Genomic DNA, 21,461 nt, shown 5'->3' with positions numbered 1-21,461 from the left:
ATGATTATACTAAGTGAAGTAAGTCAGACAGAGAAAGACAAATATCATATGATATCACTTATGTGTAATCTAAAAAGTAATACAAATGAATCTGTATACAAAACAGAAACAGAGTCACAGACATGCAAAACAAATTTATGATTACCAATGGAGAGAGGGAGGGAGGGCTAAATTAGGAGTATGGGCTTAACAGATACAAACTACTGTACGTAAAATAGATAAGCAACAGGGACATACTATAGAGCACAGGGAACTATATTCAGTATTTTGTAATAACCTATAATGGAAAATGATCTGAAAAAATATATGTATCTGAATCACTTTGCTGTACACCTGAAACTTTAACACAATATTGTAAATCAACTATACGTCAATAAAGTATTACATGAGTAGTACAGGAAATACTATTTGTATCCCCCAAGGTAGATTTTTGTCATTATAATGTATTAAAATAAATTTTAAATTAAAAAAATGATGCCCTCCAACTTGATAACAAAGAAGATGTACATGAATATCCAGGATTCGTTGGATATAATACTTCTTTTAGAGCCAGCTATGGTTGGTTTTCCAAAGTAATTTTCCCGAATCACTGTGCCGTACACCTGAAACTAACATGATATTGTAAATCAACTCTACTTCCATAAACCAGAAAGTAGCTTTCCCAGCCACTTCTTCGTCACCACATATGATAGGGGTTTCCTAAGCAAATGTGTGTTGAAATCCATCTTCTTGGTTGTGTTTTTGGCTGCTGTCTCTGGTATCAGCAGTTTATAGATTACGCTTTTTCCTAATGTGTAAATGTCCTTGAATATCAGTCTTGCTTTCACCTTTGATAGTTTAAACGGCGAGCCTGGTAATGACAGCATCTGGCTCTCTGGGGCCTGGCTGGATGACAGACCCACTCTGCTGGTCTTGTACTGGTGGGGACTGGACCCTAGCTCACATGGTCCTTGCTGTCCTCAGGGCCTATCTGTTGCTTCTTGTACATCGAAAGGAAAATGGCAGCATTGCAGCAGTAAGCCCCCTGCCGTGGATATGGTGTTACGTATGACTGACCTTGCTTTGGGCAAAGGTGTGCGTGCGTTGATGTACAAACTAATAATAGTTGGCAATATTAATTATAGGCCAAATGATCACCTCAGGTAAAATTAGTAACCTGCGTTTCTAACGGGGCTTTCATTGCTGAGATTCACTAATAGAATTAACCCCATTGGCGGGTACTTGGGCAAGGGAACTAACATGTGTTTAGCACAGCCATGTATCGTGCTAGCCAGATTATAGGACCTTTTAAATTTAGTCCTCAAAGGGAACAGTTGAGGTTATAGAGAAGGAAATAAAGTTGGAAGGCATTAACTAACTTTTCTTGGGTCATTACAGATTCTAAGTGATGCATCTGAATATTTAAAAAAACTTCTTCCAAAAAACATTTATTGAGTATATTTAAGGTGTACACATATTATTATTATTATTATTATTATTTTTGCGGTATGCTGGCCTCTCACCACTGTGGCCCCTCCCATCGCGGAGCACAGGCTCTGGACGCGCAGGCTCTGCGGCCATGGCTCACGGGCCCAGCCGCTCCGTGGCATGTGGGATCCTCCCGGACCGGGGCATGAACCCGTGTGCCCTGCATCGGCAGGCGGACTCTCAACCACTGCGCCACCAGGGAAGCCCCTGTACACATATTATTTTTGAAAGGGGGAATGAAGAATATAGTGGTAAAACACAGTCTCTAGAATCAGACTGAGTTAGAATTGTTTTTAGCACTAATCAGCTGTGTGACCATAAGAAAATTGCTTAACTTTTCTGTGTGCCATCTCCTCATCTGTAAAATGGGGATCAGTAATAGTGCCTATTATCTAGGGGTATTGTGAGTAAATAGGGGTAAATCCATATATGCAAAGTACTTATTATAATTCTGATATGTAATATTTTATCTATATTTATTACTACTACTCCCATGTTGAGTCACTGTGTAAGAAACTGGGATCTAGAAATAAAAGCTCTTGTGATTGCCAGCAGGGACCTTTACAGTCGAGTGAGGGAGATGCCGGAATAAACTCTACAAGGCATTGTGGGAAATGCAGGAAGTGAAACATCACAGGCGGCTCTGGCAGCACAGCCAAGAGCCCCCAAATCTTGGAAGGGGGAGTTTACCCAGAGGAAGCGATAACCAGGCTAGCTGAGTGATGAATTTTGAGTAGGAAGGTTTGGGAGACAGAGGGCATTCAATCAAGGCAGCACAAATCAGGGCAAGACCCCTTCCACTAAGAAATGCCCTTCCCCATGGCTGGCTAGGCATCTAACAGAAGATAAAACCTTGTATTCCATGGAGAAAGGAAACATACAGATGTCCTTGGAAGGGGGTTCTCTTGGCTTGTTCTGAGGTGTTAAGTTCTGAAATCCAATCCTTTCTATAAAGTAGTTTCTAATAGTAGGGTGGGGAGGGCAGAGAGAAGAAGCAGCCATGCATTAAAGGCAAGACTTCTGAAAGGAAGGAGAAGGCTCACACCAAGGATAAATCATCAGGGAAGGGAGAGGTGGTGTTTGGTGGCGGCTGGCTGGTGGCCAGGATGGGAGGGGTCGGGAGTGGACCTTGGTTCATTGTCCAGGATGGAAATTAACGCAGGCCAGATGTTCATCATCCTCATCATAGTTTGGAAAAGAACTGGTTCCTTTGGAAACAGATACCATGAAGATTTGAGTGGCAGGGGATGCCTCGTGTTTTGTTTTCCAGCCACGGACTCCAGCATGCTATATACGTAACTCCAGACGCTGTAACTACTCCCCAGCACATGGGTAGTTCATTTTTACCTTTTCCAAGTGAACACTTCAGGCAGACGGATTTACTTTTTTTCCTCCTCTCTGAAATAGAGAAGTGCTCTTTAGTACTTTTACCCTTTGAAAATATAAAATCACTCAAGGGCTTTCATATTTCCAAAGGGCAGAAGCGACTTCAGCGAGAGAGAAGAGTGCAAAAAACCGACTGATCTTTTTTTTTTTTAAGTGCTATAATGAAAACATGTATAAGACATATCCTCCGGGCTTGTATGTATGGACGCTCGTTTAAAAGGTGGCCAAGGTAAGGAGGAGAGAAGGCAGAGAAGGATGCATATTTGGAAAGTGATACGGCTTTCTCTGGTGCTGGGATTTTATTCTTTTCCTTTTTAACTTACTGGAGAAGAAACAATCCTTATCATTTTCCCCCAAGTGTGCATGCTAAGATATCCCTCAATATTTTAATTGAGAAAACGATGGCTTCCTTCTTTGACATTGATTTGCCAAATCTCTGACCCCTGAGGATGAACTCATAACCAACAGGAACTTGGCTGTGTTATTCCTGAATGAGTTTTGCCTTCGGAGTGACAGGTATAGTTATGTCACCTCGAAGATGCAGAGAGAACAGTTCACCTGTCAGGTAAGAAACAAACAACCAAGCTACCAGCCAGGCCCATTGTCTTAGCCCCGCACCACACCTACGCACAGAAGACACCTCTGGAGAGGTCCAGCATTCAAAAGGGCCATATTTTATCCAATGAGGTGGTTACTATGAGGGGCCATAGAAATGATGTACTAACTCAGGCTTCATTGGCAGTCCTGGATGATGGCATTCTGTGCTAGATGGGCCTCTCTGCCTCCCCAAAGCACAGATAAACAAAGTGTCATCGGCAGGCAGGATTTTACTTATTTATGTTTATTATTAAATATAAACGTGAACAATGGCATATGGCATTCGCGGCAGTTGTGATTCTCAAATGCCATTTGCCAGAGATGGTGTCTTCTGTTGGAGACCCCGAGGGTTACAGCATTAACCAGCAGGCTGAGGAATTGCCCCCAGACTCTTGTTCTAAGAAGACACCCAGGACACTGCTGGCTGTTTCCAGGATGAGTTGGGTTGGGGGTTTGCTGGAGTTTAAAGCCAATAAAGAATATACTTTGCCATTTCAGTGACTCGGGGGTATCGTGCTGATGCTCTTTTTGTTTTTTTTAAGTCAGCCTGCACTGCTGCAGTCCGGAGACAGGGAGACTCTTCTGAGTGGTGGAGTCCACTCTTCCTTGGCTTTACTGCAGAGAAGCGACTAATTGTGAAACTATGTGAGAGTTCATGATGCTGCTGCAGATAGACTTGCCCATCAAAGTGCCATTAAAATTCATGCACAGTAGCAGCTGTGAAGGAATACCTAAGACTCATAAATAAAGCAAACCTACCTTAATTTACGACCAGGACCTTCTCTACCCATTGAGCTCTTCAGAACTCTGCACAATTGATGTTTCTTTCCTCCAGTTATTTCAATAAAAAATGAGCTCTATTTTATGCCACACAAGAATACTAATAGACCAGTGTTTTGCTGCTTATAAAGGCAAACTGTCACCTGTTAAAATATGTAACTGTCACAGAAAGATAAAAAAGGATCATTTAATAATGATGAACAATGTGCGTGTGGCATAAATAGAATCGAAAAGGTAAACAGCAGTTTATTATGCTAGAGCCAGCCGGAGCTCTTCCTCAGTGGAGGACCCGCCACGCATCTTCACGCTCTCCCTTTTAAGGGAGATACATCCTGGCTTAACAATGCATTCGTGTGTGTGTGTGTGTGTGTGTGTGTGTGTGTGTGTGTGTGTGTGTGTGTGTGTGTGTGTGTGTGTGTGTGTGTGTGTGTAATGGAGGCTCATTACTGGTTCAGAATCTGGACTGTTGCCCTCACCATGGAGGGAAAAATGGTTTTCAGACATTTTCTTAACTGATGAGGAAAATCTTAAGTGTTCTGTTGTCTTCTAGAGGCTGATAATAGGGAATATTTAGAAGTTTCATTTAGAAGTTCATGTGCTGGTAGGTTTGGAAAGGAGGTTGATTTTAATTAAGCTATTCAGCTGCTTTTATTTCACTGTTTGAAGCCGAATATATCCCTAGCAAGAGTATATCTGATGTGACTAAATAAAGCCAGTGCTAGCAAAAATAAAGGTGGGTTTATTGTAGCTGCCTGGGTTTCTTGATCTCTTTTTATTGACCTGTACGAATAATCCCTCCAAGGTACAGCATTGAAAACTCCAGAATTCTTTCATGATGCAAGGGGATGTTTACAGCTAGTGGACGGTATTAAAGTTGCATTCCTGGACACTGCATTTTAAGAGGCATCAGAAGGGTTCTTTGGTTTTGATGCAACAAACAAGAGATTATAATGAAAGTTTTTAAAATTAATAAATTCTTCAGTTGTAGTCTATTAAACTTCAGGGAACCAAAAACCAGAACAGTAACCACAATAAGAGCTTCTTCTCTTCTGGAGTCATTTCTCCTTCCTGTTTCCAGGTAGCATGTATTTACATTGACTCCTCTCGGAAATGCCAATTATAGTCGGCTGAATAAATATTGAATGTTTTAAAGATTGTGTAAGTATTTGCCCAACAGACAGCCCTACCTTCTTAAATATTTGGCCTTTTATATTAGGTTCAATTTGAAATGATTTAAAAGCTTACTCAACTATTGAACAGAGCCATACCAGCTTAAAAAAAAAAAGCCTTTCCAAGCACAGTTAAATGCAAAACATTGTATTCAGCAGGAAACAGATTTTCACCCAAATCAGAGCAGCTAAGACTGTGTTGAAAGAATTACGAAGGGCTTCATTGGAAAGCCAGTGTGAGCTAGTTTCTGGGATTGGGAATGACGGTTGCTTTGCGTCCCAGCCCTGCACCCAAATGTCCCCCTCACACTGAGGTTTCTTCTTCTGGAAAATTCATTTCTCAGCACGATGTTTAAAATAACTCTTGTTCGCCAAAGTGATTTGTAGACTTAGCAGAACAATCATTTCATAAATTGAAGATGGAATCCTGAATATTAGGTACTGGAGCAAGATTTGGCTACCTTCCCATGTCCCATAGTCTAAGTAATCTTCAGTACCAGAAATCTGTTTCTAAAACCCTCATTTTTATTATTCCCCCTAAATCGACAGCAGTTCTGTTGCCTTTACGATAAAGTACAAACTCCTTGATGCGGTACTTTGGCCTCAATCTACTCTTCCAGCTTCATTGCTCACCACTGTCCACAGGGTGCTTTGCATTCCAGCCACAAAAACATATCATGAACTTTTCACAGCTCTGCACCTTTGCATATGATTTTTTCCAGGACACATTTGCCTGACCTCTCTATCAGGCTGATGAACTCCTACTTAGTCTTTAAACCCATTTCCAAGGTGAGCACCACTGGCAATTCTAATAATTCTACTGGGTGGAATGCATCATTCCTCTCTGAAGCCAGTCCTTAAAATAGGGCATTGATGGTATTCAATGGCAAAGAATAGATTGCCTGTTTCTGTAAGTTTTTTCTAAACTTCAAGGGATTGAATTCTGTTCATCTGTGTGTGGCACGTCATAGATACTTAATAAATTGTTATTTTTCTTTGTGTTGAATGATGGACTTGTTCATTCAACCTAGTGGTGATGAAACTCCATGTCTGTGGCTTTGTATCTGAACATTACACCTTTAGGCTTTAAAAGAGCATTTGCGTATTAAGCCTTGATCACGGGAGAGTAAATTTAAGAATACAAACAGAACAAGTGAAGTGACGTTAGGAGTGAGAATTAGGTGGTTTATTTTTGCAGTTCTTCACATTCTTCTGGATGATTGTCCTTTGACTGCCCACTTGCCTTGTGGCTGTCAGCAAATTTCCTAGCCTGTAACTCTCTTTTGACACATGAGAGTAAATAATATTATCCTTTCCTACTGTACCGGATGCAAATTCCAATGATAGAAAATTGACAGAAATTTAACTGAATGATGTTCACATGTGGGTTTTTTTGGTTATAATTAATACCAGTATTCATTTGAATACATTTCCCTGAAAAAAGCCACGTTTTATTTTTTGAGACTAAGCTTACCTGGGTCATCCTTTATTTGGTCCAGGAACAAACATAATCAAACTAGGTTATGTGATCTCTAAGATATGGTGGCATTTTGGAGAGTGAAAGCATGGGCTCATTTATATCCAGCCACAGAATATACAGACCAGATTGACAGCACACGCTGTAACTTATCAATTCATTGATCTATTTGCTCAGCACTGCAGATGTTGTAAGTGCAAATAAATAGAATGATAAAGTTCCTCCACATGCCTTTGAAGTGGGTTTTTGCAATGTGATCTCTCGGGCTGCAGGAGCAAAATATCTTTTTCTGTGAACTGTTGCAAGTATACAGAATGACATAGAGAATACTAATCCATATATGTCTGTTCCAAGCTTCATCAATATCTACCTTTGCATCTAGAAATTAATTTTAAAAATTAAGTTTTTTTAAAATTTACAAAGCGTAAATTGACCCTTTTGCCCACTCAGCCTATAGGCAGGACCATCCTGGAGTCAGGAGGTAGCCTGGGAGAAGTGGGGTGACAAGGTCCAAAGGGCTTGCCCTGGATGGCTAAGTGATGTTCCGGTCTTAACTGATCTGCACAAAATGGGAAGACGGTTTGTAAATGTTCCTGTGCACAAATAGTACACTGGAAACAGTCATAATAAGGCAACCACAGAGGAAACTCGAAGAAAATGGCAGAGATGTGCTTCTCCAGGTCTAAGTACATATCTCCCCGTCATCCATAGTGGGAGGAAAAACGATAACAGTCGTGTCGGGTTTGACAAAAAGTCGGCCAGATCATTTTAAAGTGACCTTATTTTGACTCCAATTCATAATAAATTCCACCCCTAGTTTGTAGTAAGTCTACTACCTCATCATAGTATGAAGCTGTTACCTAATCATATCACCCAGTCTGTGTATGGAGCCATAATGACTAGCAAGACATGTTATGTTACATCTTTTTCTTTCTTTTTCTTTTCTTTTTTTAAAAGATGGTGTATCTTTTAGAGCAGGAGTGGCATGCATTTTCTGAAAAAGGGCCAGATAGTAAAAAAATTTTAGGCCTTGCCATAGGCTTTAGGCCACAACAGGCTGGATTTGAGCTGCAGAGTGTAGTTTGCTGACTCTTGTGTTAAAGATACATATAGAAATGCTTCTGGAAATACGATGTCTGGGATTAGCATTTAAATACCCTGGAAGTGTGGGGAAAATGTATAGAGGTATGGATGAGGAAAGATGGGCCACGTGTTGATAATTGTGGGAGTTGGGTAATGGACGTATGAGGGTTAACTATGTATTTCTGACTGTATGTGCTTAAATTTTCCATAATAAAGTAACCCCCCAGAACATTATGATAGACCTCTTTTTTTTTCTTGGAATGTTTAAAATCAGGCTTCAGTGTAGTAGCTTATAAAATTTCACTGTTTTTTGATGCTAAATGCTTAGAAGCTTATTTGAGGGTTTTTGAGACAAAAGATAGTTTGCTGTATACCGTTGGAAGAAAAGTTTATTTCTCTTTTCCTTGGTAAAAATGGCCAAAATTATGTGCCCGAAACATTATGGCATTCAGTTGAAATGCATTCCTTTGTTGGCAAGTGCTGCTGTAAAACAGATCGTAAATACTGATGAAGACTTGAAGGAACAAGTATTAGAAGAAACTAGACCACATGGGAAGTTGGCCAAAGTGTTAGATAAAAGTACAGAAGTTTCAACATCTCAGAGCTAACGTTTGTTAGACTGTATTCCAGTAGCGAAATATATAGAGATCTATGCCAATTACTATTGTTGTATAATGAACCTCCCCAAATTTAGTGGCATAAGACAACCACCATTTTATTATGCTCTTGGATTCTGTGGGTCAGGAATTCAGTAGATGTAATGGGGGTGGCTTGTCCTGTGCTCCATGATGACTGGGGCTTCATCAGGGAAGGCTTGAATGCCTGGAAGTGAGGAGGATGGATGGGGCTGGAATCATCCGGAGGTTTCTTCATTCACGTGCAGCACCTACACATAGCCTCTGAGTAGTTGAGCTTCTCGCAGCCTGGCAGCTAGATTGTGAGAGACAGCATCCCAAATGGGGCCTCTGGGGAGTGAGTGTTCCAAGAGAATAGACAGACGTCATGACCTAACCTCAGAAGTCACTTCTGTCAGACTGTGTGGATGGAAGCCATCGAAATCCCGCCTGGATTAAAAAGCAGGGGGCATAGACCTCGCCTCTAGATGGGAAGAGTGTCAGGGTATTAGGGACCATGTATAAAACTGCCACAGGGACTGAATTTTTCCTTTGATGGCCCATTAAGGGAAAGTTGTAGGAGAAAAGATAAATTATCAACTGTAAAAAATAAACAAACCTATGGGAGTATAATCACTGGTGGTGGAGTAGCCACTTTGATGGGGCTAAAAAATTTTCTGGGGTAAGGTTAATGAGAAAGCACCTCATGTGAAGTGTATTTCCCCGTCATTCATGACTGAGCTCTTTACAAATGAAGAACCTTAAACTAGACAGACACTAAGAGTGGCATCTTGCCTTGATACGGCTTATTGACAACAGAACAAGACTGTTAAATTGTAGAATCTTGACAGTATTTGGTGCTGAGTTGGGAAATGATGGTGTATTTTTTGAACCATATAGAGATTCTCTGGTTATTTAAGCAAAGTAATCTAAAGAGTTGTCAAACTTGAAGATAAATACCATATATTTTTTCCAAAAAGAAGATTGTTCCAAGTTTGCTGACCTTTTCTGTGGTGACAAATGGGTGTCACCAGATTTCCAGCCAAGTTTCTGAAAAATTATATTTGATGTTTTTCATCATTATAAAAATGAGTGAAAACAGGTGATTTTTTCATTAAAAATTTTTTATATTGACGTATAGTTGATTTACAATGTTGTGTTAGTTTCAGGTGTATAGCAGAGTGATTGAGTTATACAAGCACACATTCTTTTTCAGGCAGAGGTGATTTTTAAAATAAACTTCTACAACACAGAGAACATTTAAAAATAAGATTTTGGAAGTGACTGTATTAATTTATGATTTTGTTGTCAAATACAATTTGTGTGTCCTATAAATTCCTGTATCTATTCATTTAAAAAACTTAAAAGCAGAATTTTATAAACCTGCTTTAAAGTTTTCCAAATGGTAACATGTTCAGTGGATTTCAAACTTCTGTTAAAAGTATAAAATTTTAGTGTCTTTCAATTCATTTTAAGAACAATTGAACGACATCAGTGAAAATGAAAATGTACTGGATGAAACTAACAAAGAAATGACTGAAAAACATGAATAGGACTGAACAGTGATTAAACGACCTGATAAGTGTATGCAGAAATGTAACTCTTCTTTTTGGTCTCCTGTTTCTCTGGGAGATCTGTTGGAACTCCAGTGGCCATCATCTAGCATAGGGATAAACAGAATTTAAACCCAGAGCCATGAATTCCTTCATCACCAAGTAAACCGAGCCAACCAAATTATTAAAAGCATATTCAATCACATTTCTCTAAAATTATTAGTAATTAATATATTGTGAGATAAACATTTTTGTGCTCTTAATAAAATCACCTATGTCTTTAAATATTTACTTCCTGTTTTCTAATTATTTAAAATTTTCTGTTTTGGGATGTATTTTATAATATAATCCTAATGGCTAACTTTTATTTAGAATTTCCTAGGGTCTGGGCACTTTTTTAAATATACTGCTTATATGAACACATTTAATCCTCGTAACACCTGCTTGAAAAAGATGCTGTTATCTCTATTTTATGGAATAGGAGAATAGGCATAGGAGAAGTATCTTATGCAAGGTCCCACAGCTAAGCTATGATGTATCACTGTAAATATTTCATAAATAAATGTATATTTATTAGGGCTGCATTAAAAATTGTTGTTGAGAATAGGTATGCAGAGATAAAGTTTGGCTACCGCTGACCTAGAGGGTGATGTACAACCTTGGGCCTCTTTGCAGCCTGGTTCCAGTCTACAGTGACACTATCCTCTGGTCTAGTCAAGCCCTAAGTGGCCCTGAATACCCATCTTCTTTCATGCCTCCTTATCGGGGATGTACTCTCTCCTTTCCTATACTGGCCTTTCCAGTCTTACTTGTGCTCACTTACCCCTTGAGATCCAGCTCAAATGCCCCTTTTCCAGGATGTCCTTCTTGACTAGCTCTGCAAAATTCACAGCTCTTACTGTTTACTGTTCTCACTTCTTTTATGTAGTGTCAGTGTATTCCTGTATTCTTGTTTTTAAATTTTTAAGAGTGTGAGCTTATAAAGGCCAAGAACCATGTCTAATTCATCTTTCTAATCCTCACTGGTTGGCACAATGCCAGGCACATTCTGTTACTCTTTTTACCGCTGCTGTGCTGCTGCTTTGACGCCCGCTGCCAGTTTATGCATCGGGCCCTGCGTTAAGCTCTTGAGTAGATTATTTCATTTAATTTGAACAACAATCCAGTGAGGCAGATCTCGTGGGAGATGGAGTCACCCAGGTAGATGGGGAGATTCAAACATGGGTCAGTGACTGATGTGCAGGTTCGCATCCCCTATGCTAGATAAAATGCCCTGTTCAGGTCAGCTTTCATAGCACCTTCCAACCACCAAAGTTTGAGAAATCTTTAGAGGTGCAAAAGAGGACTCTTAAGACTTGGGAGTTGGATGGAAAGAGATACTCTATTCTACCACTTGACATTGAATGTTTTCTCTTCTGGATAAAATAAGAAACTTAAGGGTGGGGAGCAAGAAATGAAGCAGAGGCAATCCAACATATGATACTTTTGTTTCCACCAGCCCTGGGATTTAGCTCAGTGTCCTTTGGTAAGAAATTCTCCTTATTTTCCTCCTGTGATTTTCATCTCTCATTTTAATCAGTCGCCTACTGGATGCTTGAGTGTGGCCAGGTAAACTCATTATGCGATCGACAGTCCATTTCTCAGGCCTCAGATACAAGATCGCATGTGGTTGTAGCGGTTTGTAGCATTTGGTGCTGGATGCCACCGTACCTGCTGCATCCAGAACACTGATTTAATTCAACCAGTGGCCATCTGTCTTTACAGGGACTCATTCTTTCCTCCTTTTCTCAGGAGACGAACTTTATGAATTTGCTGATTTTGGTTCCGGCTATATTGAGTTCCTTTTTGCCTTTTTCTTATAAATAGCCTTAATAATAACAACAATAATAATAACAGACTGTCGTACTTAACTAGTTATTATGACACATTGATAGACTGTATGTAATTATCTTTAGAGGAGTGGGTGGTGTGGTTTAGTATATTCTTCAAATTAAAAGTAAAACCTTGTGTCTTGTCAGATCTTAAATGATAAGATCGAAGAGCTGCACTGTTCATTTATAGTTTTATGAACCTCTTAGCTTTGTACAAGTCTCCAGCAGACACCTGCTCATGGCCATTTAAAACAGTAGCTCGAGGGGCTTCCCTGGTGGCGCAGTGGTTGAGAGTCCGCCTGCCGATGCAGGGTACACGGGTTCGTGCCCCGGTCCGGGAGGATCCCACATGCTGTGGAGCGGCTGGGCCCGTGAGCCATGGCCGCTGGGCCTGCGCGTCCGGAGCCTGTGCTCCGCAGCGGGAGAGGCCACAACAGTGAGAGGCCCGCGTACCGCAAAAAACAAAACAAAAGAAAAAACAGTGGCTCGTAACATACAGTAAATTTATAGGCAGTCATTTCTTGCAGTTGCCAACTTTTGGTACTGTACCTGTGACTGCAATAAAAAAAATCACTATTTATTTCCTTAATTTTAACATCGAAATGTACCCCCCTAAGGTACATTATGGAGCTACTACTGTACTACTGGGGTTGGCCTCTCACCATTTCTCATCAGAGCACATCTGTTTGGGCAAGTTTTGTTTTTGAAATATACAAATGTCACAATAAACACCACTGATCTTTTAAAAAATTTTTAATTTTATTTTATATTGGAGTATAGTTGACTTTACAGTGTTCTGTTAGTTTCAGGTGTACGGCAAAGTGATTCAGTTATACATATACATATGTATATTCTTTTTCAGATTATTTTCCCATATAGTTTATTACAGAGTATTGAGTAGAGTTCCCTGTGCTATACAGTAGGTCCTTGTTGATTATCTATTTTATGTATAGAAGAAACACCACTGAGCTTTTAAGAGAGATTAATGACTTCTGTCCTTTTAGTGTAGGAAAGTCACTGTTCTTAAAGAGAGTGTGAAGCTGAATTTCCGATTCTCTCATTCAACAAAGATATGTATTGAGTGCCTGTAATTTGCTAGGTGCTGCTGTAGGCACTGGGATAAGCTGGACAGCTTTCTCCCCTCCTGGGGTTTCCCTTTGCATGGATATGTTTAAAACGAGTTATAACTGTAAGGGTTGCTTTTTACACGCTTGCGTGTCATTGCTATAGATAAGAATATTGAAGTGAGCACAGTAAGAATGGAAGTTCTTTTTAGCTGCGTGTGCAATGTAGCCGTGGTTAGGTGTGTCGCATGGTCAGTCTACCTACCACTGAAATAAAAGTCCAGAACACACAGCAGCTGTGGAAAGGAGTTAGTGTTCTGCTGTGTTTGGAATCGTTGGATTTTCAGGGAAGAAGTGAGGTTGAATTGAATTGCGGAGTATTTGCGCAGCCCCAAACAAAACTGAAAATGATGTTTAAAAAAATAAATGTTAACTTAAACTGTAATTTCAGCTGTCTAGCTGGGGAATGTGATTTTTTCTTCCATTTAAACATTTTTCCTTTTAAGTGACCATCATAGGTTGGATGCCCTGGGATGAAGCTTCTGGGGACCAGCTGTGGGGTGGGGGAGGGGAGCGGGAGTGGTGGAGGGAGAAATTGAAGGGCAATGTAGCTGTGACAGAGGCCTCACAGATTCCACGGAGCTCTGAGACTGGAATGGGCCCTCAGGATTGTCCCAAATCGAGGCCAGTGCCTACCACTTGAAATATACCCTTCTGTCCGTCTTCCGCCTCTGACAGTCACCAGATCTGGCCTGCCCATGGGGATGGGGGGTTACTTTGAATGGGTAAGACTTGAGTGAGAAATCAGCTCAGGGCTGGTTTCCAAACCGTGCACCTAAGTGCCCTTGGCTCCCTGGTGGATTCACAGGGACTCTGCCTGAACTACAAGCTCAAGATAATTCACGGTTTCCACACTGCATTGCTATTTTCCTTTCAAGTCCAGGTTTTCAGCCATCAGTAGGAGAAAAAACAAGTACCATGTAAAAATCAGTGCAAAACAGAACAGGAGGGTGGTGGTGTCTAATCGTCCAGGGCTTGAGATTGTAGTGCCCAGTGGGTGCTAAGTGGACTTGAATACTTAGTAAGTTGTTTGACCTAGTTATAAACGGAAGGTCGGGTTTCTCTTTAATTTGACTGCCATGAAGGGCTCTCAGAAGTAATCATGCTTGCGGGACTTGGGCCTAGAGCAGTTGTTGGGAGAAAAGGGCTCAGCTGAAAGCTGTCAGCCACCAGTGCTCCTAGCTGGGAGAAAAAGTGTTTTGTCCTAAAGTTGGAATCTGGATGCAACCCTAGCATTCATTACAGGGAATAAATATTGGGTAACTTTCCTGCCAGATACAAGTCTTAAAAGTCTGTAGACACCACATCAAACAAAACACCACTTCTTAAATTAATCTACTGGAGCCATTCAAAACAATCATGAAAGTGTGGAGATTCGTGTATTTTATGATCCTTTGGTTGCTGTCCATCATGTTAACACACACTTAACAGTGAGGAAACATGTAGGCTTTTCAAGATGGAATCAGGAGGTGTGATTAAGTGCTGAAGTTCCTGGCTGCAGCTTTGTGTGTTGGATCTTGTTAGGGTGAAAAAGCTTATAGCCAGGCTCCTTTTGGACTTAAGGAAGCCAGCTTCCCTTGATTGGGGTCTATCTGAATTCTGCTGTGAAACACAGTGTTAAAGAGTTTCCTGTATGTTGGAAAGTTCCCCAAAATGTTGATTTCAGAAATATTTTTCCCCAGGGAAGTTAGAGGAAAAAAAAAATAGTGAAGACTCAACAAAAACATACACCAACTTAATTTTGATGTTTTACTTCCACATCATAACCCCTCCAGGTAGGTAATATTTGAGAATTTTCCATGTGACTGTTGGGTACTTAGTGGTTTATGTAAATCCAGTTGATTTTCCATTGTAATCTCGGGTCAGAAAACTCTTACCAAGTGACCACAGAGCCTGAAAAAGTTTGTTAAATGTAAATTTAACATCTTCCACATAAATTTTATTTATAACTCTGGGAAAAACACAGGCCTTAACAACCCACAGCATTTCATGTTTTCATGGGTTTCCTAGTACCATTTTTATGCCTATTATGGACTTTTAATCAACTTGTTTTTTTTAATGTACTCATGAGGAGTATGCATTTGTCTACTTCAATTGACTGTGCGTAATTATGGTTTGAATGGAGCTCATTTTTACCATTGAGAACCCCAAATCTTGTCTCTTAAAGTTCAGAAGACCTTGCTCATTCCCAGCTGGCATTTAAAGAGTAAAATCTTTTCTTAGTCATCATAATATATAGGTTTTCCTCTGATGATGGTGTGACTGTGAATTTTTTAAAGGCACTGTAAAAAATAAAAAGAAAATAAAGATACCATGATGCAAAAGGACTACCAGAGTGAAAAGCTAAGAGCAAAATGGTTTCTTCAGATGATTTAGCAGATCTCTAAAGCAGGAATTGTCCTAAGAATCCATTGCCAAATATTGGAAGAGGTCCAGCACCTCTGGGGTACAGCGTCTGCGTGTGCATGTGTATACAGGGATGCACATGTCCAGCTTAGATGACAGTGACAGGTGGATGCATGACAAGTGTTTTCATCAGCCTAGAAGAGAACCTCCAAATCTCATTGCTTTGTGAGACACCCCCATTTTGTCCTTCGGTGGCGGAGTTTGATATCAACTTTAATTCATTATATGTCCCCTAAAACAGGTGGGCCGAGCAGCAGCTCTGCCACTTCAAGGTTGGTTTGTTTGTGTCTGAAACATGGAGTATGTATATGAACCATAGGTAACCACCGCCAGAGGAAATTTTAGTCGGCAAAACGACTTAATATAGTGTTAAAAGTAATTTATATTTATCAATTCTAAAAACGTCTTTTTGATTATAATGAAATAGGAAAATAAATCTGCATGCCTCCTCTTTCACTTTTCTCTCTCATGTTGCCTTTCAAATTTTTACCAAATTTCTCTTTATTTTCATCCTCCGGTTTCTGTTTTTCATGCCATGACTCTTCCCAAAGACCTAGGGTAGAAGAAATCTAATATTTTGGATCGAAAGTCCATAACATATGTCCCCATCTGTTATAAGTAAATTAGTGTGTCCTAATTTCAGGCAAAGTGTTTTGGAAAAATAGTTTCATAAATACAAATCAATATTATTGTGACAAAGCAATGTGGCAAAACATGTCTTTCATACGGAAGGATGTGATCTGCATTTCTTTTCTCTGGGGCAATATAATTGAAAATTGGTATTCTTTCACTTAGTATATTTTAATTTTCTTTGTTCGTATTTCAGCTCCATGAAATTATGCTTATTTCACTTGTTTTCTTTATGTTTGGAGTCGGAGGTGGCAAGAAGTGTGAGCTTTTGAGATATAATCTCATCTTCAACATTTACTCACTGTGTGACTTGGAGGAAATCACTGTGCCATGGTTTTCTCATCTGTAAAAAGAGTATCATGATACTTATTTCCTAGGGCTTGAGATAGTATATAAAGTACCATTGATTTGCCTCTAACTGCAGTTTTGTTTGCTTGTCCTACCTTTCACACATCTGTATCTATCAATCAATCTATATTCCAAATAGTTTTCATTTGTAGTTTAAAATTTTTGTCAGTACCCAGCCTTTTTGTAAGCAAAGCAGTGCAGAATTTCTAAGGGATTAGGGGCAGTATGGCCAGAGAAATGGGATCTGTTCAAGGTCTGATTGTATTTTTGGAAGATGGCATAGATAGAGATATAATAAGATTTCCTTTGTGGTTTAATAGATGATCAATTCTTTGTTGATGGTTTCATGGAAATAAAAAATACTGTGCGTATTTGTTATTGGCAATTTATGAAGGTTTCCGTGTATATCCATCTAATCACACCTCTTAATAAATTTTTCAAGTTCTCTGGATAAGTTGTCAGAACAAGGGGTTATACTGATTTGCCCCCTAACAACATAGTCATAATGGCAGTTCGCTTGCTCCCTGAACATTAATTTTTTCCCCCCTCTGGGGATACATGCAGCCCCTGCCATCATGAAACTTTAAATCAGGAGGGAGAGGTAGACAATAATCAAATATCACTCAAGCAAACGAAATCTGCAATTTGCATGAGAGTTATGGCTAATGGGTAACTTGTTTTGTTTTGTTTTGTTTTTTTGAGTATTTGAATTTAATTTAATCTAATTTTTTTATACAGCAGGTCCTTATTAGTCATCTATTTTATACACATCAGTGTATACATGTCAATCCCAATCGCCCAATTCATCACACCACCATCCCCACCCCCCCGCAGCTTTCCCCCCTTGGTGTCCATACGTTTGTGCTCTACATCTGTGTCTCAACTTCTGCCTGCAAACCGGTTCATCTGCACCATTTTTCTAGGTTCCACATACATGCGTTAATATATGGTATTTGTTTTTCTCTTTCTGACTTACTTCACTCTGTATGACAGTCTCTGGATCCATCCACGTCACAACAAATGACTCAATTTCGTTCCTTTTTATGTCTGAGTAATATTCCATTGTATATATGTACCACATCTTCTTTATCCATTTGTCTGTTGATGGGCATTTAGGTTGCTTCTGTGACCTGGCTATTGTAAATAGTGCTGCAGTGAACATTGGGGTGCATGTGTCGTTTTGAATTATGGTTTTCTCTGGGTATATGCCCAGTAGTGGGATTGCTGGATCATATGGTAATTCTATTTTTAGATTTTTAAGGAACCTCCATACTGTTCTCCATAGTGGCTGTATCAACTTACATTCCCACCAACAGTGCAAGAGGGTTCCCTTTTCTGCACACCCTCTCCAACATTTATTGTTTGTAGATTTTTTGATGATGGCCATTCTGACTGGTGTGAGGTGATAACTCATTGTAGTTTTGATTTGCATTTCTCTAGTGACTAGTGATGTTGAGCATTCTTTCATGTGTTTGTTGGCAGTGCTGTATATCTTCTTTGGAGAAATGTCTATTTAGGTCTTCTGCCCATTTTTGGATTGGGTTGTTTGTTTCTTTAATATTGAGCTGCATGAGCTGTTTATATATTTTGGAGATTAATCCTTTGTCCGTTGATTCGTTTGCAAATATTTTCTCCCATTCTGAGGGTTGTCTTTTCATCTTATTTATGGTTTCCTTTGCTGTGCAAAAGCTTTTAAGTTTTATTAGGTCCCATTTGTTTATTTTTGTTTTTATTTCCATTACTCTAGGAGGTGGATCAAAAAAGATCTTACGGTGATTTATGTCAAAGAGTGTTCTTTCTGCCTATGTTTTCCTCTAAGAGTCTTATAGTGACTGGTCTTATGTTCAGGTCTCGAATCCATTTTGAGTTTATTTTTGTGTATGGTGTTAGGGAGTGTTCTAATTTCATTCTTTTACATGTAGCTATCCAGTTTTCCCAGCACCACTTATTGAAGAGACTGTCTTTTCTCCATTGTATATACTTGCCTCCTTTGTCATAGATTAGTTGACCATAGGTGCGTGGGTTTATCTCTGGGATTTCTGTCTTTTTCCATTGATCTATGTTTCTGTTTTTGTGCCACTACCATATTGTCTTGAATACTGTAGCTTTGTAGTATTGTCTGAAGTCAGGGAGTCTGATTCCTACCGCTCCGTGTTTTTCCCTCAAGACTGCTTTGGCTATTCAGGGTCTTTTGTGTGTCCACACAAATTTTAAGATTTTTTGTTCTAGTTCTGTAAAAAAATGCCATATGTTATTTGATAAGGATTGCATTGAATCTGTAGATTGCTTTGGGTAGTATAGTCATTTTCACAATATTGATTCTTCCAATCCAAGAACATGGTATATCTCTCCATCTGTTGGTATCATCTTTAATTTCTTTCATCACTGTCTTATAGTTTTCTGCATACAGGTCTTTTGTCTCCCTAGGTAGGTTTATTCCCAGGTATTTTAGTCTTTTTGTTGCAGTGGTAAATGGGAGTGTTCCCTTAATTTCTCTTTCAGATTTTTCATCATTAGCATATAGGAATGCGAGAGATTTCTGTGCATTAATTTTGTATCCTGCAACTTTACCAAATTCATTGATTAGCTCTAGTAGTTTTCTGGTGACATTTTTAGGATTCTCTATGTATAGTATCATGTCATCTGCAAACAGTGACAGTTGTACTTCTTCTTTTCCAATTTGTATTCCTATATTTCTTTTTCTTCTCTGATTGCCGTGGCTAGGACTTCCAAAACTATGTTGAATAATGGTGAGAGTGTACATCCTTGTCTTGTTCCCGATCTTAGAGGAAATGCTTTCCATTTTTCACCATTGAGAATGATGTTTGCTGTGGATTTGTCATATATGGCCTTTATTATGTTGAGGTAGGTTCCCTCTGTGCTCACTTTCTGGAGAGTTTTTATCATAAATCAGTGTTCAATTTTGCCAAAAGCTTTTTCTGCATCTATTGAGATGATTGTATGGTTTTTATTCTTCAGTTTGTTAATGTGGTGTATCACATTTATTGATTTGTGTATATTGAAGAATTCTTGCATCCCTGGGATAAATCCCCCTTGATCATGGTGTATGATCCTTTTAATATGTTTTTGGATTCTGTTTGCTAGTATTTTGTTGAGGAATTTTGCATCTATATTCATCAGTGATATTGGTCTGTAATTTTCTTTTTTTGTAATATCTTTGTCTGGTTTTGGTATCAGGGTGATGGTGGCCTCATAGAATGAGTTTGGGAGTGTTCCTTCCTGTGCAATTTTTTGGAAGAGTTTGAGAAGGATGGGTGTTAGCTCTTCTCTAAATGTTTGATAGAATTCACCTGTGAAGCCATCTGGTCCTGGATTTTGTTTGTTGGAAGATTTTTAATCACAGTTTCAATTTCATTACTTGTGGTTGGTCTGTTGATATTTTCTGTTTCTTCCTGGTTCAGTCTTGGAAGGTTATACCTTTCTAAGAATTTGTCCATTTCTTCCAGGTTGTCCATTTTATTGGCATAGAGTTGCTTGTAGTAGTCTCTTAGGATGCTTTGTATTTCTGTAGTGTCTGTTGTAACTTCTCCTTTTTCATTTTTAATTTTATTGATTTGAGTCCTCTTCCTCTCTTTCTTGATGAATCTGGCTAATGGTTTATTGAATTTTGTTTATCTTCTCAAAGAACCAGCTTTTAGTTTTATTGATGTTTGCTATTGTTTTCTTTGTTTCTATTTCATTTATTTCTGCTCTGATCTTTATGATTTCTTTCCTTCTGCTAACTTTCAGTTTTGTTTGTTCTTCTTTCTCTAGTTCCTTTAAGTGTAAGGTTAGATTGTTTATTTGAGATTTTTCTTGTTTCCTGAGGTAGGCTTGTACTGCTATAAACTTCCCTCTTAGAACTGCTTTTGCTGCATCCCCTAGGTTTTGCATCGTCGTGTTTTCATTGTCATTTGTCTCTAGGTATTTTTTTATTTCCTCTTTGATTTCTTCAGTGATCTCTTGGTTATTTAGTATCGTATTGTTTAGCCTCCATGTGTTTATGTTTTTTACTTTTTTTTCCCTGTAATTCATTTGTAATCTCATAGTGTTGTGGTCAGAAAAGATGCTTGATATGATTTCAATTTTCTTAAATTTACTGAGGCTTGGTTTGTGACCCAACATGTGATCTATCCTGGAGAATGTTCCGTGCGCACTTGAGAAGAAAGTGTAATCTGCTGTTTTGGGACGGAATGTCCTATAAATATCAATTAAATCTATCTGGTCTGTTGAGTCATTTAAAGCTTTTGTTTCCTTATTTATTTTCATTTTGTATGATCTGTCCATTGATGTAAGTGAGGTGTTAAAGTCCCCCACTATTATTGTGTTACTGTCGATTTCCTCTTTTATAGCTGTTAGTAGTTGCCTTATGTGTTGAGGTGCTCCCGTGTTGGGTGCATATATATTTATAATTGTTATATCTTCTTCTTGGATTGATCCCTTGATCATTTTGTAGTTTCCTTCCTTGTCTTTTGTAACATTCTTTATTTTAAAGTCTATTTTATCTGATATGAATATTGCTACTCCAGCTTTCTTTTGATTTCCATTTGCATGAAATATCTTTTTCCATCCCCTCACTTTCAGTCTGTATGTGTCCCTAGGTCTGAAGTGGGTCTCTTGTAGACAGCATATATATGGGTCTTGTTTTTGTATCCATTCAGCAAGTCTTTGTCTTTTGGTTGGAGCATTTAATCCATTCACGTTTAAGGTAATTATCAATATGTATGTTCCTATGACCATTTTCTTAATTGTTTGGGTTTTTTTTTTTTTTAGGTCCTTTTCTTCTCTTGTGTTTTCCACTTAGAGAAGTTCCTTTAGCATTTGTTGTAGAGCTGGTTTGGTGGTGCTGAATTCTCTTAGCTTTTGCTTGTCTGTAAAGCTTTTGATTTCTTCATGAAATCCTAATGAGATCCTTGCTGGGTAGAGTAATCTTGGTTGTAGGTTCTTCCCTTTCAT

At 39.0% G+C, this 21,461-nt stretch overlaps 1 protein-coding gene across 3 annotated transcripts in view; it reads left to right on the top strand.

Moving 5' to 3' along the window:
• UNC5D (unc-5 netrin receptor D) overlaps positions 1-21,461 on the top strand; it is a gene marked incomplete at its 5' end in the record, with an annotated part of 606,527 nt that overhangs the window by 18,697 nt on the left and 566,369 nt on the right. The window lies entirely within an intron of this gene.

This window comes from Mesoplodon mirus, assembly GCF_964341445.2.
Source record: "Mesoplodon mirus genome assembly, chromosome: 20".
NCBI lineage: Eukaryota > Metazoa > Chordata > Mammalia > Artiodactyla > Ziphiidae > Mesoplodon > Mesoplodon mirus.
This window is presented reverse-complemented; position numbering and strand designations above follow the sequence as displayed.